The sequence below is a fragment of the Alexandromys fortis genome, unplaced genomic scaffold (assembly GCF_014885135.2).
Source record: "Alexandromys fortis isolate MF-2015 unplaced genomic scaffold, M_Fortis_MF-2015_v1.1 scaffold_358, whole genome shotgun sequence".
NCBI lineage: Eukaryota > Metazoa > Chordata > Mammalia > Rodentia > Cricetidae > Alexandromys > Alexandromys fortis.
Genome location: NW_026068229.1, coordinates 401,731 through 419,508, shown reverse-complemented (window position 1 = coordinate 419,508; position 17,778 = coordinate 401,731). Strand labels below are relative to the sequence as shown.

Below are 17,778 nucleotides of genomic sequence, written 5' to 3'. Positions count from 1 at the left end.
TTCTTTCTCCCTCTAAGCCATGCTTTTAACTTTAAAATATCAGCAACAGTGCTTAATAAACATAAAAAATACTTTCTAGAACCACAACACTCCTAACAAGGAATCATTAGACTCTGCACTCGAGAACAACTTTGAGTTGTCTCAGTAGCACTAAGGTAAAAGATGCATGCAACAAATAAAAAACTCTTCTGTGCGTATGCATGAATGCAAGCAGAAGATCATGTACTCAGCAATTTCTTCCCATAGAGAATATTACCTGTAGCAAAATTGTAAGGTAGAGAAAACAAACTAAATCATCAAATAACATACTTTAAAACACTAAAACAAAAAAAGTGCACTGAACTTACTATTTTATTTTGCTACCAAAAAACTGATTTTGGAATGCCTAGCAAAGACAGAAAACAGACAGAGAGGGAAACAGAAAAGGAAGAGAGAGAGGAAATTGTCAGGTTAAATAATCATGAAGCCCAAATCTTCCGTTTTATTTGTTCAACAGAAATGTATTTTTTATTCACTTAACTAAACTGCTTGTCACTGAAAATAAAAAGTCAGCAACAGCGGTGAGAGTAGGTACTGTCTCTGACTATTTTACTGGCTTTTAGGACCATACTCCTCACACTGGGTTGCCTTGCCCAGCGTTAATACAAGGTAAGGCTCTTAGTCTTACTATAACTTGACATGCCATGTTTTGTCAATATTCATGGGAGGACTGCCCTTTTCTGAATAGAAAAGGGGGAGTGAATGGGGAAGATAGAGAGGAGAGGAAAGAGTAGGGGAAATTGCAGTTGGGACGTAAGATAAATAAATTTTAAAAATCAGTTTAGGACATAGTCCCAATTTACTATGCTCTAACTTTTTTTTTTCATAATGGCAGAAGAGCAGTACATATCTGATGGAAACGTTATTAGGTTAGCACTTTAAAATACAAAACTCGTGAATCTAGACAGCAACAGGACCCTAAGTTTCATGTCACCTACATAACCCTAATGCTCAATAGGCTATCAGTATTTAATGCATTTTCAGTTTTCTATATATATATTTCAAAATGCAACTCCTTCATAATTCAAGGAACATCTGTACACAAACAATACATTCAAAGAAATATGAAAAGAGCTGGAATGCAGACATGAACAAAGAATTATTTATTCTGACTATAATTAACATTAGAAGAAGAAGTGGAAAATGAGAACATAGGGGAGGTAAATGACATCTTAACTAGACCTCAAAGAGCTAGCAAATCATTCGCTATGGTTAAGGGGGGTCATAGTATAAAATTGTATCAGCTAATGAAGAGATACAGACATAAATGTGATTCCTAGAAAGAAATCCCAACCATCTCCAACTACTTTCCTAATACCCTCTGAACTTGATGGTCCAGATGTATTCACTGTGTCTTCATCCACCTAGTTGCCAATAGAGACGGAACAACCTTCTGGAAATTAACTCCTTTGAAGATGCTGTGAGACCAAGAGGAAGCCTAAGTACATACATGTTAGGAGATCAGAAGGTCTCGAGCCCTTTGGAACGGAAGCATATAGAATTGGTTATTTCACAATAACTACCAATAAAGATAGACACCAAGAGAGATAACAAAATCCTTGTATCATCACTTGGCAAGCTGGCAATCTCTAAGAATGTTTGGTAATGATACCACAAGCAAAAGCTACCTGTGCACAAGCTATACCAAAATGTGTACTTCATACACATGTGATCTTACCCTAGCCATCTCCTTGGGTAGAGACTACCACAGTTTGAGTCTTCATGCTTCCTTATAATGGAACTCATAGGTTATCCAGGAAGTGAAAAAAACTCATTTTTCAATTTCTAAGTGAGCCAGCAAGCGAGATACAGTAGGTGATTGGCGGCTCAGCAAAGCCTTTTTAAAGCTTCTGTTTTCAATGACCACCTTCCACGCCAGGGAAAGCAACAAGCTTGTAGGTCTCTTGCCTCTATGTTCACAGGTCATAAGCTTGAAAGATACTGAATGTGGAAGAATTTCTTGCCGTAGTATAACCAAGATAAAACCTCACATTCTTAATTAAATGGCATATAAAAAAAACTCAATACAGATACTTAAGAAGTTCCAGAACAGCCTGGGCTACCTAAGACCCTCTATCCCACAAAAATTTTAATTATTGGTTGAAAGCCATATCTTTAATGGTTGAGCCATCTCTCCAGCCCAACAAAATTTTTAAAAAGACACTTTGAGCTGAGAACTACAATGACCAAATGTTTATAATAATTAGATAAGCTGAATTTGAGAAGATATAAAAGAGGCCTCTACTGAAAACTATAGAAATTGAAATCTTGACAAGTAGAAATACTTTGCATTTCAGTCGGTGTTATGAATTCTCAACCAAGATCCATGAAGAATTTTTTTAATCTGACAAGAAGATAATGAAATATCTGTGAAAAACGTAGAATAGCAATATACATTTTTAAAAGAAATAACACAGTTGAAAGACTTACACTAATGGTTTTTTTGGACTTTGAATGGAGCTTTGTTAATCCAAGCCGTATGGTATTAGCATGAGGGAAACATAATTACATATGGAGCAGAAGAGAAACTTCAGAAATTACTTCTACTTTTATAGTCAGCGGGTCTTTAATAAAAAAGTACAATAATTTAATGTGTGATTTCAGTCTTTGCACTAAGAGTCTGAAACCATTAGATAATGATTGATGCAGGAAGTCTTATCACACACCATTCTCATACAAATAATTCAAGTAGATGACAGCTCCAGATGTATAAGATGAACTATAGAACCTCTAGAAGAAAACATATCAGTGTGAATTAGGGTTATGCAAATTTTTTTAAAGACTACACCAAAAAGTGAGGGAGAGAGAAAGAGAACAGCATACCTGACTTTCTTAAACTTAAAAAATCATTTCATCTTCAAATACTATTTAGAAATTAAAACACAAGCCACAAATTGAATTGAAATATTTACAAATTATCACACACAAGAAAAGAAAGAGCTAAAAGTGGACAAAAAAGATACATAAAAAGTCAACAAACACAAGACAGTGCAAACTCAAACTACAAGACATGCCCCTAGGATCCTCAGATTTGTTGAGAATGTAGAATAAATTCATTCAACTGGACTGTTTGAGAAAGACTCGGAAGTTCTGTCAAACTGAGAGGTGTACACAATAGAAACATGCCTGGGTTATAAATATGAAAATGGGGGCCGGAGATAACTACAGTTTCTCCTTAGTAGCTTCCTTCAACATTTACATGTAAAACCTTCAGACCAAGTTTCTCCTTTTTGTGAGAACTTCAGTCAAACTGAAGATCTCACCTCATCTAAATATATTTGTAACCTTTTTTTAATGCCTATCATATTCTGGGGGCAGGACTTCAACATATGAACTATGAACTCTGTAGGTTTACAACTCAACCTATGACAAAGAACAGTGAAACATGTCACTGCTTAAGGGTGAACTTGGTAAGTACCATCATAATTCCTAAAACAATTAATTGCATGTCCAATATATGGCCTAAAAAGTGCATTGCTAAAGACATAAACATATGTTCGCACCAATGTTTGAATGTTGATAATCTGAACCATAGTAGTCCAATACTGAAAGTACCTCAAATATCCACCAACAGATAAATAATAAACAAAATGTATTATATCCATATAATGACAAAATTCTCAGCACAATGAAAATAGAACAAACTGATGATGACTCAGACATACACAGTCTAGGTGAACCTTTGAAATGTGGGACTAGAGAAAACTGCACATAAAGACTATGTAATTGAAATTACAGAAAGATCAGACTCTGGTGACAGAAAGCAAATCCAGTGGTATTTGAAGCTAGAGGTCGGATGACCTTGAGTGGCATGGGAGAGTTTCCTGCAGTATCCTGAAAGCGTCCTGAACCACGGTAGTAGAAGTGGCTGCATATTCACCAAAATGTGTGGAATGGGTATGTTCCATTGGATGTGATTTATACTTAGATAAGCCTATTCAAAGATGGAAACACATTTAAAAATATTTAGAATTAAGCTGGGCGATGGTGGCGCACGCCTTTAATCCCAGCACTCCGGAGGCAGAGGCAGGTGGATCTCTGTGAGTTCGAGACAAGCCTGGTCTACAGAGCTAGTTCATAAAAGAAAGTCTTATGATCCAATATGTACAGCAACACATGCAAGTTCTTTTCTCTCTATGTCATATGTGGATTGAGAAGTGTGCTGAGGTGAGAATATGAATAGATCGACAACAATGTTTTTATCTGGCTAAATCTCGGCTGTTTATGTTTGTTTGATCCCTGTATGTTTGTTTGAGACACACACACTGTATATCAAGAAAAATATTTTCTCTCAAGTGGTCATCATACTATTACCATGGTACTTATAGAAATGGCCACTCTGAGGTAACATTTTAAACAGCTACCTTACCAGGACAAGATAAAATGTATGCACTTGGAAGGCAGAGGCAGGAGGATCCTGAGGTAGAGGCCAGCCTGTGTTACAGGATGATACCCTGACTCAGAGGATTATAATGATAAAAAATACATGGTTATTCTTCACAGAGGACATCAGAATTCTTTATGATTCTCCAGTAACCACTTAGTTTATCTCTCTGGGAAGATTACATGAACATTTACAATTGTATCATTAGGATCCCATCTGACCACAAAAGACATCCTCACTAGTTAATAGGAAGTTTCCAGAACAGTTAGTACTTAATTAAAGAGCATAATTGCCTCCACCACAACCAATAATATTAACAATGTGTTTTAATTGTATTTACTTATCTTAATGAGCTGGTTAAAACCAGATACATGATATTGTCATATAACCAAGCATTGAATGTTTCCAAACGCTATTTTCACAGTCTTTCTCATATACCTTCTGACCTCCTCCTATCAAGAGACAAATTTTATCATAGTGATTCTGAGTTTAACCACATGGCCTTCTTAGGCAAGTAAGGTACTAGACACCATAGGAATGAGATCTTAAAGCTGGCTACAGATCTTCACCTATAGTCACAGATATTCAGGAGGCTGAGGCGGAGGGATTCTCTGAGACCAGGAGGCCACCCTTGGCAACATAACAAAATTCTATCTCAAAACAAATGGTGAAGCTTTTGCTTGAAAAGATGTTTTAGTCTAAGAAAGATGAGAAGCAATCAATAAGAACTGACTCTGAGGGTCAGGGGGACATATGACTCAGTAAGAGCATTTGCTGAGCAAATGTGAAGGCCCAAATTCATCTCCTAAGCACCCACATGGCCCTGTGCTCTTGGAAGGCCACAGCAGAGAAGGGAAAGGCGTGGGCCAGAAGACCCATTGCTGTTTAACAGCCTAGCTGAGCAAGCAGTGGGCTCCAGGTTCCCCGAGAGACCTTGTCTCAAGGTATAAGGGAGAGAATAGTGGAGGAGTAGAGCACAAATAAAAACCCAGAGACTGATATTGGGGTTCAACCTGAAGACCAAAAAAGCAAAGCAGACAAGCCAGTAGAGAGCTCTTTACTCTATGACTTCAGGCTGAAAAAGAGCTGGTTCCTGTCTCACTCAGCCTTATATTCCCCTCTAGTGCTGGGATTAAAGACATGCATCACCACCACCTGGCCTCTATAAATAACTAGCGTGGCTGCTGGGATAAGGGTATGTGCCACCACCTGGCCAGTATGGCTGATTAGTGCAGTTGTTTTGCATTCTGATTCAGGTAAGCTTTATTTACTAAAATACAAATGAAGTATCACTACAGGAAAGGACATCTGATGCCCTCCTCTGACTTCTGCATGAGTATGAATAGGAACCTGCACACGTGTGCACACATGCATACACCACACACATGAAAGAGTTGCTTCCCCCTGTAGTCTCATCTAGTCCAGGTTATACCAGCCAGATGCAGCTGACCCTTCACTGCCCAATGCCAGCTAAGAACAGAAAGTCTACCTAACCAGCCACTTCACGTGCCATGAATGTGATGGAATCTTTTCACACACCCTACGGTTTTGTGGGTGCTACTTCATTACCTAGGATTACTCTGGAGACAGATAACACTTTACCGTGCTAAATCTGTAAATTCCTCTGAAAAGCCTTTTTAACCATGAGTCATGTCTTACTAACTAGGTTTTGAGAACTGGAAGGCAGCCTTTGTTGTTATATTATTTTGCTTTCTGTTGCTGTGAAAAGACACTGACCAGAACCAACGTGGGGAGGAAAGGGCTTACAAGGATCAGTCCATCATGGGGGAGCCAAGACAGGAACCTGGAGGCAAGAACTGAAGCCAAGACCATGGAGAAAAGATGCTTGCCGGCTTCCTCCCATAACTTGCTCCCTTTGTTCTCTTATAATGCTCAGACTCACCCGCTCTGAGGAGGTACCACTCACAATAGTCGGGACCCTCCCAAATCAATCATTAATGTAGAAAATGTTCCACAGTCAGGCTCACAGGCCAGTCTGATGGAGAAAATTCTTCAACCAAGGTTGCCTGTCCCCAGATGACTCCAGTTCAGATCAAGCTGACAATAAACAACCAGTACAGTCATCTTAAATAAATAATACTGGCCCACATCTATAAATCAACTACGAACTATGAGATAAAAACTTGAAAAAGAAAAAAAATATTCTACTTATAGAAGCATCATTTTTATCTTCATGTTGTTTTAGGCATTTTATACTACTTTGCCCTAAAAATAATTGCTTTATTTTTGTCTTTAACTTTGAAATGTGACTTGATAGACTTCACATGGATTTGGAAGCAGCCATTAAGCTCTAATATTTATTCAGCTTGTGAATCTTACACTTTGGAGTTCACTGAATTTTAAGATAGAATTGAAGTGATTCTAAGAAGATTTAATTGAGGAAAAATTATGTATAGAAAGCTAATGAAATGTTAATTGTGGCTGACAATTCTTTTCTCTCCCGTGACAGTGATGCAGACCCTAGGAAGATATGAATGTTCCCATAATCACCTTTGTGGTTCACTTCCAAGACCTCTCTCCTCTTTCTCTCTCTCTCTTCTCTCTCTCTCTCTCTCTCTCTCTCTCTCTCTCTCTCTCTCTCTCACACACACATACAAACAGACTTTCACATTGGTACCCACTTCCATTTTTCAAGGAAATGCATTGTAAAGTTTTGTTGAATAGAAAATATTTAAACCCAAACCACCACACAGATAATTGGGCAGTAACCTGACTACCTAACTTTAGATTCCTTGCTATGCTACTTATTAGATATACAATCTGGATATGATACCCATGTTAAATCTTAATGCTGCCATCTACAAAATGGGGGTGGCTAATCATAAGATAATATTGTCAGCTTCATCGTGTTACTGGGGGAGCTAATTTGTGTACACTGCTCATTAGAAACCGTCAACAGAGTTGCTTCCCTTGCTCCCTGCACTGCGCTCAGGGAGTCTTTGGCTCCATTCATCTTTTGGTGCCAATGACAAGTCAGAGTCATTTATTTCACTTCTCAGCAGAGACTTTCACACGTATAAACATTTAAGTGACGAAGGAGTACCAAGAATGAGTATAAATGCAAGGGTCAAAAAGAAAAGAGCCTTTTAATCAGAGTGGCTATTAAGCTAAGCTTGAAGTAAATTGTTGATAGAAAATGCTCCCCCAGGAAAGAAATCATCCTCAGGGTATATAAAACATCATCTCTTTAATCTAAAATAAAGTTAGATGATACATGTGAACTAAGTCGGCATCCTCAAAAAAAAATGGTAAGTATCCTAGAAGTGAGAAAAAATTTCCAAATTAATACTTTGGTTTTCAAATAGAAAATTTAAAAAGTTAATGTCAAAGTCTTCACTGAAATAATGTCTAAATGCATCAAGCATGAAAACCTTTTTTTTCTTTCAAGTAAGATCTCATTTTTTTTTTCAAAACAGACTAATACTTCAAAGTTTCCACATGAAATTGTTTTCATTTGGTTTCCATTTAAAGTCCCCGTTGTTTATTCTTCCTGCCTAAGCAATATCACACTGTGTAGACAGGTGACAACTTTCTCTTGACATTGGTGGTTGGTTGCTTGCTAATTTGGTTTTGCTGTTTCCTTTGGGACTCTATAGATATCTAGGAGTTACTTAATTAGTACATATATTTCTACTTTTATACATCTTTCCTCAATTAAATGAAACTCAGCTCCCTTATAACTTCAAGTTTTGGGTTTTATATGACTCCTGTGGTTCCAACACCACACACCTCCATGATTATAACTGTTCCAGACAGAAGAGATGCACTCGCGCAGCTGAGAAGCGAGTCACTTGCTCTAACAGAGGCAGCCCAGTGAGTGGGAGGACGTCACCATAAGCAAATGCTCACTCCAGCAGCAGATATTTTAGTATGACCTATGCTTTGAAGAAAATTAAACAGCCAAGTCAGAAAACTAAACTTAAGAAAACATAAAATTTGGGAGCCCTAAGGGAGATTCTATACTCTTCTTTTGTCCTGGTCAGAGAAGCTTCCTTTTGCAGTGGTCAGTGCAGTGGGGGAATACATGACTGCTTAGAGTACTGAGAGAAAGGGGTGGTCAGCCATCACAGAACATCTATATTAACCCATTCTCCCCCACCAGAAGACTCACCACAGCTCAGGAAATATCTTAGAAGAGTCAAAAATGATAAAAACCTGAAGGTGAGGAAGACTTCGGTGAAATGCTGACTTCCGGACATGATGTGGTCATCACAGTCGTATCTCATAGCAGCTGCGGTCACTGGCACAAGACCTACACAAGATCAAGCACAGAAATTCCAGCACAGATTAGTTAAACAATGTCCAGGACCCAGCCATACTGATGAGCTACTGGCAGTGGAAAAATGAGGATTATTCTTTATTGAGGAAATGGCCATGGGTAGGTTTTCTATGCCCCAGTGGATGGTTACATACACACATATGGCAAGCACTGAATTTAGTGAGTTATGAAAAACATACACTTGGGGTAGTGCTTTGCCATGTTGGGAGCCTATGAGGAGAGTTGGAGGGGAGAAATAGGGGGTAGATTTGAACATATTCATTGTACATGTATGAGATTCTCAAAAGTAAGGACATTTTAAGTGAAAAATATTTAAGCAAAAACAACAGTGACAATCCACATTTGAAATCACAGAGACTGTGAAAGCATGGATAAGACCGGCCCAAGTTAAAACCAGACAAGAGTCCTACACTGTAAAGGAGAAGTAGATGCAAGGTCCACCCCATAACCAAGAAGCTATTTGCGATTGAAGTATGCTGGGAAAGGGAAAATCAGTTTCTACCAATGAAGAATCACTGGGTATATCAGTCACACTCCAAGGCTTGTCCCATTTTCAGGAGTAGTTGGTCAATAAAAAACAGACTCTGTGTGTGTGTGTGTGTGTGTGTGTGTGTGTGTTTCTGTGTAAAAGTTTTGTTTTGTTTTGTTATTTTTTGTCTTATTGGGTTTTGGGTTTTTTGGTTGGTTAGTTTTGACTTTAATTTTTTTTTGTCTTTTAGTTTGTGGGGTCTTGTTTAAGAGAAGTGTTGAGAAAAAACATGAAGTTAGGTAGGTAAGAAAATGGAGGAGAAAGAGTTGGGCAGAAAAGAATATGATCAAAATATATTGGACGGAAAAATTTAAAGAAAGAAAGAAGAGAAAGAAATGTTTTGAAAATAGTTTATTTTATAACAAGTATAATGAAATGAGATTAGTTGTCACTAAAAGACTGACAGAAAGTTATAGAAGTCTAAATTTAGATGTCAAATAGACAGCTGAAAATTCAGACCTGACAGAGAAACTAACTCATGTCAGCAAACTCGGATTAAGGAGTCCATCACCATATATGTAGTCTGTGAATTATTTAAGATTTTACCTCTTTCACTCTTTTTTTTGAAGATTTATTTATTTATTATGTATGCAGTATCCTGTCTTCAAGTATACCTGCAGGCCAGAAGAGGGCACCAGGTCTCATTAAGGAGACCTGTGAGCCACCATGTGAGTGCTGGGAATTGAATTTAGGACCTCTGGAAGAACAAACAGCTAGTGCTCTTAACCTCTGAGCCATCTCTCCAGCCCCTAACTAGCTCTTAAAATTGAGATTTATATCCAGTTAACATTTACAGGTTAATGATATTTCTTTTAAATTCACAAGCTTCACAATAGGGAAAAACAAATATCAGTTTATTTGACCTGCATTGCCTGAGATGAGGCGTGCTGAGTTCAGGATAGATTCAGAGGCAGAAGTCAAGGAGCTCCCAGGTTTGTTACATTCATACACCACAGAGGAGAAAGAGGAGGACCACACAGTGCCACTGGGGATCAGTGGCAACCACAGAAGGCAGTTGTAAACAGACACTTCCATTGTGGCTGTTGAGGAGAATGAGAAGGTGAAGAGGGTTACAGATTAGCAAATTGGAATAACCTCTGTGGCTGATGTAGTTGAGGAGTCCCCACTGCTGTGTTCTGGAACCTGGCTCCGAGGCAATCAGGGTGGAGGCACTCATCAGGAGTGAAGGCGTAAGTCACGAACAATGCCACACCAGTTTGGAGTTATGATTAATAGGGTGTTATTTATTTAAAGGGGAAAAAAACTTACAGATCACCGTCCCAGACAACAGCCATCTGCACAACCAGGAAGGGAGTCTAGTCTCCGGTGAAGCAGGAAGTGAAGAGAGCGAGCAGAGGAAATAGCCGCTTCTTAAAGGGAGAGAGACCACGCCCCAATGGGCTGGTATCACAGCAGCTATTGGTTGGAGGGGCGGAAGGACCTCCCACAACACAGGAGGAAAACACTGGGCTAGTCTCAAAGCTGAGTAAAAAAATGACACTTAAAAAAAAACTACATTGCACGTGTTTTTATAATTAGTAAATTCAATAGACATGTAGTCAATTCCATTGGAAACTATGACTTAATAAACTGAGTTTAAAATGTCTGGGAGATGCGCTAAAAATAGACAGGTTCTGTGGGTAGGGAAAGTAGGGGACGATGCGAACTAGACACCAGAATGGGCTTTTGTGAAGCCAATCATGTTTGATGTTCTGTATCATTGGGCAAATTTTATTTGCCTATTTTCCCCAAAAGTTCTTCAGTCACTGTTGCTGAAGCACTTCATTATGTACTCACTCATAAGTGGGCATTGGATGTGAAGAAAAGGATAAGCAGGCTACAACCCATAACCCCTGAGAAGTTAGGTAACAAGGAGGACCCTAAGAGAGACATGAATGGATGCCTCTGGGAAGGGGAAATAGACAAGATCTCTTGAGTAAACTGGGGGAGGATGAAGGAGAAGGGAGGGAGATCATGAGGGATAGTTGAGTTGGGGAAGGGACAGAGAGGGAGAGCAAGATAAGAACTATCTTGATAGAGGGAGCCATTATGTTAGAAAGAAACCTGGTTCTGGGGAAACTTCCAGGAATTCACAAGGATGACCCTAGCTAAGACTCATATCAACAGTGGAGAGGATAGCTGAGCTGGCCTTCCTCTGTACTCAGATTGATGACTACTCTAACTGTCATCACAGAACGTTCATCCAGTAACTGATGGAAGAAGATGCAGAGATCCTAACACCGGGCAGAGCTCCCTGAGTCCAGTCAAAGAAAGGGAGGAGGGATTATATGAACAAAGGGGTCAAGATTATGATTGGGAAACCCACAGAGACAGCTCACCTGAGCTATTGTGAGCTCACTGACTCCAGACTGGGGAACCTGCATAAAACTAAACTAGGCCCTCTGAATACGGGTGACAGTTCTGTGGCTTGGGCAGTCTGTGAGGCCACCGCCAATGGGACCAGGATTTATCCCTAGTGCATGAACGGGCTTTTTTGGAAGCCATTTCCTATGGAGGGATACTTTCTTTACTCAGCCTAGATACAGGGAGGAGGGACTTAGTCATGCCACAGTTTAATATGCCAGACTTTGTTGATTCCCCATGGGAGGCTTTACCCTTTCTGAGGAGTGGATGGAAAACTGGGGGGGGGGAGGGTGGGAAGAGGGAAGAGGGGGGTAACTGTGGTTGGTATGTAAAATGAAAAAAAAAACTTTTAAATATTTTTTTAAAAAATAGCTCAAAGAAATAAAGGAAAATATGGGTGACTTTTATTTCTTATTAAAATTTCCTGTGGCAAAAAAAATCTCACTCCCAAACTTTAAGGAAGTTGAAAATGTCTTTACCTTTAAGGTTCTAGTTTTCAAATTCATCAAGGGGCTGACCAGAGTTTTTCCACATCTTTTCTTAGTTCTGAGACATCTTAAGAATTTCACAATCACACCAGTCATGCTTTTAACTTTTTTAATCCAACTTAAGTCATCGTCTTATTCACACAAAGGAACATAGTAATAAGTGTAGTTGTTTTATATGATGACCAAAAGTTAAGTTTGGATAAGACGAGTGAGAAATTGATCTGGAAAATGTAGCTTCATCCCAGAGATGACTAAGGAGCATCGGAACACCTCTATGCCCGGATGCTGCTAAGCTGCCACCCTGAGCTTGTTTAGGCCAGGAGAGCTGAGTGCTACTCCAAACCTCTCCTCACAAATGTTTTGACTCCGAAGGAGTGCCGAACAGGCAAGATTTCCAACTCAGTTTCTCTAACTGGGAAAGTGTGGCTAAACAAACAGATGAACTTGCATTTGTTTCTTAGAATTTACTAGAGAGAAGTATGTTCTTCCATCTCACACTCAACATCACAGAGAGAAATTAAAGCTGATTTCCCCAAACTTCTGCCAGATTCATAACTGTAAATCAAAATTCATATGTGACTGCATAAAGCCCTCAGCCCCAGTGAATGCTTGATACACAAAGGAAAACTCTGTCTTTCATATTGTATGAATCAGTAGCACCACCAGGTGATAAATCCCCCGTTAGAACCGGAACGAAATAAAATTCTGTCGATTGTTTAGTGATCTCGTTCTCATTTTTGTTCATTAGTATTGTTTGAGTCGCCCTGATTGCCGCTAGAGCAGGAAGTCATCAGGAGAAAATATGTAATGTGTTCTACTAATTCTTTGCAATGCACCTCTCTAATGGCTTCCTCAGTCCTCAGAGACAGAGTGAGGTAAATGCAAAATAAAAGTAATTTTTCCCCTATTTACAGCTCTCAGCTCACTGAAGCTGTGCTCCATCGATCTTCCTTAATCACTTGGGAAGAATGCTCAATAGGCTTACTCTCCTCCTTACTTAAACAATACCAATTGCCTTAATTAGCTAGCATTATAAATATTCTTCTGTTTATCTGCAAGATACTCATAGCCTGTCTGATTCACAGACTTGGTGCTGACAGTCCGCGGTACAGTGTTTACGGATGTTCATAACTCAGTTTTCAAAGGTCAGATACAAACGCTTCTGAATTTTGATATACTTTAAATTATCTAAGAAGCATAACTACGGATAGTCTGTGACCCAAAGTCTAATTTCTGTGAGGAAACTGCAATCTGATTTCCAGGTGGCTACCTTACAGATAATCTTGATGGATAACCTATTTACAGACAGGCACCTTCCACATTCTGACCTGCTGTGTTCATTACAATCACACGGCACCTATATTTCTCACACTAGAGTGTTCCTTGGGTAAGGGACCTATGTCAGTCTACACTATTAAACTCCCCCACAGTCTTCATCAAAGTCCTAAGACTGCAGAACCTGCTCAGAAAAATTATGGTTGATCAAAGGGTGAAGAAGCTGTTATTTAAGTATAATTCAGGTAAACGGAAAATAGATAAATTATTACCAACCAAATGAGAAATACCTCAATGTGTGTGCCAAAATTCAAGCTATGTAAACACTAGGCCTCATCTCAGACCCAGGACAGACAGCTGAGATGCCTATTACTACATCAAAGCAAACTCTGACAGGTAGATTCTCCCAGCTGGATTGCCCACCTCCTAGCTGTTCTTCCCTATATAACCCAGCCATTTTGATTATGCAGACGTTTTACTTTGCCATTTTGGTCTCCTGACCTCCTGGTGTTAGTGGAGCCCACTTGTTCGTTTCCTGGCTGTCCAGACTCGAAATAATCACAAAGAAACTGTATCAATTAAAACATTAATTGGCCTATTGCTTAGGCATATTCCTGGCTAACTCTTATGTCTTAAATTAACCCATTTCTACTAATCTGTGTACCACCACGTGGCTGTGGCTTAATGGGTAAAGTCTCATGTCTGTCTCCTTGGGCAGCTACATGGCATCTCTTTGACTCCACCTACTCTCTCCTTTTCTATCTGCTTGGAATTCTCACCTTGCCCTATTCTGCACTGCAATACACCCAAAGCAGATTCTTTATTCACAGCATACAGAGAGGAGTCCCACATCATTTCGGCTCCTGGCTCTCCACTCTCCCCTCCTAGATATCCTCACATGATTTTGGTTCAGCATGCAGTCTTGTTCACTCTGGACTCTCCCAGATGTGTCTGCCTGTGCCTCTAGCTGTATTCTCCCTTATAGCTACAATAAACCTTCCCCTCCAACATACCTAAGAGTAATCATGTCCTTTGTATTTCTTTTTTAACTCAGTAAGGACTTCTTTGTATTCTGTTATATAAGTGGTTGAACTTCTGGACTTACTGTTTCGGGAGCTCACAAAGCCAAAATGGCTGAGCAGAGGAACAAGAGAGGAAGATCCAGAGAGACAAAGCAAGACAGAAAGAGAATAAGTCAGGTATGTGAGGAAAGGAAACTAACAAGAAAGAGATGACTGCAACATGAGACCCAGAGACAGAAAAGTGAGAGAAGATAGTCAATAATATAAAGTTGAAGTGCTCTGAACATGAACACAAAGGTAAGTAGTAATCTGTTAAAGGAAAAGGAACAATAGCTCATGTTAAAACTCACAAAGCATGTATTCCCAAAGTAAAGGAAATATATATCCGGAAGATAGAGTTTATACAGGAATATACATGCATAAATATGTACATCAAACCTGCTGTGTCTCTTAAGGTTGGCATTTCAAAAAGCTGCATAATCAGCCTGCAAGAAAATGCATCCTGTTAACATAAGTACATATTAAAATTAGTATCTTATTTCAGATATAAGCTGATGTGAGATTCCCCTCTGTGTGCTATGAATAAGTTTTATTATCATTAGTTAATAAAGAAGCTGCTTTGGCTTACAGCAGGGCAGAAAATAGCCAGGCTGGAAGAGATATACATAGAGAGAGAGTATGCAGAATTAGGGAGACGTCATGCAGCTGCCAAAGGAGATAGACACTGGAACCTTACCCACAGTCTTGTGTCTATACACAGATTAATAGAAATGGGTTAATTTAGCTAGCTAGGAATATGCCTAACCTATTGACCACGGAGTGTTGTAATTAACAGAGTTTCTGTATGATTACTCAGGTCTGTGTGGCCAGAAACAAACAAGCGGTCTCCTCCTAAAATAAACTTTATAAAATTTCTTTTCCATCCAGTGTACATTTCATTATGAACTTGTCCTGGTCTTGTTTCTTTAGTTTAAAATGTAGTAGCACCATGGCAGGATCACAACATACTAGAATGAACCAGACAACGTTTTTGTACCAATAGCTTTGACATTGAGATAGGGGCAGAGCCAGAATCAAGACTATCACCATTCCATGTACATTTCTATCCTATACCAATAGACGATCACCATACCATGTAAGTTTCTATCCTATACCAATAGAAGAGAATTTAATCTTAAGTTGTCAAAATTAAGTTACATAAAACAAACTAGAGAACATAAATATTATTAAGTACTATAAGGTGATGATATGTACCATATAGCTGTCACTCACTGGAAAATTCTCATAATTTGTAAATTCTCTGCCATAAATTGCCAAATTCTCTATTCTCTCATAATTTCAATTCATTCTTGTTCCATTCGTATAACCTATGAAAACAGGTAGCATGATGTGATCGCTCGTGATCAAGTTTTCTTTAGCCTTCTGTGAAAGATGTTCATGAGTCCAAAATTGTGTCATGAACAAAATAAGTTTTATAAACCAATCTATTACCATATATCAGCATTCAAAAGCTGTGCATATTTAATAAGCAAAATTTGATGAGCACAAAACCTTCCACACCATCTATGTCATAATGTAACCATCAATCCATAAGATTTCCTCCCTTCATTATCATCATCATTATTATTACTATTATTATTAATTTTCATGGACAGCCTCTACAGAAATGGGCCAAGGTAATTTTTTAACATTGGAATCTAGGCCTAGATCTTAAACAGAGTCAATATGAAAGTTCACATCAAATTCAAATGCCAGGGTTACCATCTAGATCAGTGCATTTTGTCTGAAGTAGAGAAAGGGCAGAGTATGGGCTGGGCTTATGTTGCAATCCTGCTCTGCTCATTAAGACCTATACGCCTCTGCAAGTCTGAATCAACCTACAGAAGAAAGATGCTTTTTTCCCCAATCACCTTCTTGGAAAAATCTTTCTTTTTACAATCACCCTAAGTGTTGTCTATAGGGATAAATGCTACTAGGCTACAATCTATCATAAAATAGTGTTTATGCAAAGAAGGTTTTTCAGTCCACATCAGTTTTCTAACAATCAACCCCGTGTGTACCTACAGGATATTTAAACCCCCTCCTCTAGATTGGCCATGTGATTTTTCTCCTGCCCCCCTTCACTGTTAGGAGTCAGGCATTCTGCTGGCTCCTGTCACCTGTCAGGATGCAGTCAGGCAGTTCCTTTGTAGCTGCTACTCTCTACATAGTTTGTACTCAGATGCAAAAGGTCAAGCTCCACCCATTCCTGCCCTCTTTTTTTCCTGCTGTTCTGAAGAAGTCAGCAGGTCTCTGTCTCTCTCTGTGTCGCTCTCTGCTTTTCTCTCTCTCTCTCTCTCTCTCTCTCTCTCTCTCTCTCTCTCTCACACACACACACACACACACACACACATACACAAGTACTTTGCCCAAATAAATATGGTCTTTTACTTTTTAATTCTGTTTAATCCCAGCACTTGGGAAGCAGAGGCAGACGGATCTCTGTGAGTTCGAGGCCAGCCTGGTCTTTTAGAGCTAGTGCGAGGACAACAGGCTCCAAAGCTACAGAGAAACCCTGTCTTGAAAAACAAAAACAAAACAAACAGAACGACAACAAACAAAACTCAATAAAACAAATAACATCAGCAAAAAAAAACACAAAACAAACTATTCAGATCAAACAGGCTACAGAGAAATCCATTGATAAGCTTATTTACATTTATTATGGTCTCTATTCATTTTGTAAATAGTTGCTGAAAATTGAATGTAAATATTAAGTGTAAAGCACCATCCAGTGAGACAAACACAATGACAAGTTCATACAGAGTTGTGGCATGGGACTGATAGAGGTAGAGAGCATATCAATGGGGGAATGCACTTCAGGATCGCCTTATGAATCTGATCTCAGCCGCCACAGCACAGAAATGAAGTGGAGGGCAAAGCATTGACAGAAGAGGGACGATATCATTGAGCCTTACACCCCAGATTTCCCCAAATTTAATATTCTGGTTCTCCCCCAGAAGACAGAGGATATGTTTCATGGTATCCAAAAAGGGAACATTGGCCAGCCTTGATAGGAATGGGAGATCTTGCCACAAGAAACTGCAGGAGAAGCCAACCAGGGTGCCTAACCATTTACTCAATAAAACTGTTCTTTGCATTCTGGTTCCTTACTCTGTGCCTGAGCTGCTGCCAATGTGAGGATTTCAGGTAGCATGCACGCAGTCAGTGACAGACACTCTAGTATGCAAAAGGACAATTCTGCACATCTCCTATCTATATTAAAAAATGCTATTATAGGCATTAGGTCTGTTTGCTTGCTTGCTTGCCTGTTTGTTTGTTTGTGGCAGGGAGTATAATAAAGTATGTGGAAGTCTTTTCTTCTATTTATTTCTCAT

At 39.1% G+C, this 17,778-nt stretch overlaps 1 long non-coding RNA gene across 2 annotated transcripts in view; it reads right to left on the bottom strand.

Moving 5' to 3' along the window:
- The window catches only part of LOC126493712 (uncharacterized), a 76,971-nt gene that overhangs the window by 44,378 nt on the left and 14,815 nt on the right, over window positions 1-17,778 (bottom strand). Inside the window, exons 1-2 of one of the 2 annotated variants that reach the window (XR_007589861.1) lie at window positions 10,522-10,884; window positions 8,600-8,696 (exon numbers count right to left, since the gene is read on the bottom strand). This is a non-coding gene — a long non-coding RNA (uncharacterized lncRNA). Of the gene's footprint in view, window positions 1-8,555; window positions 8,697-10,521; window positions 10,885-17,778 lie in introns of those variants that run through there. The other variant, XR_007589862.1, reaches the window with a different exon arrangement.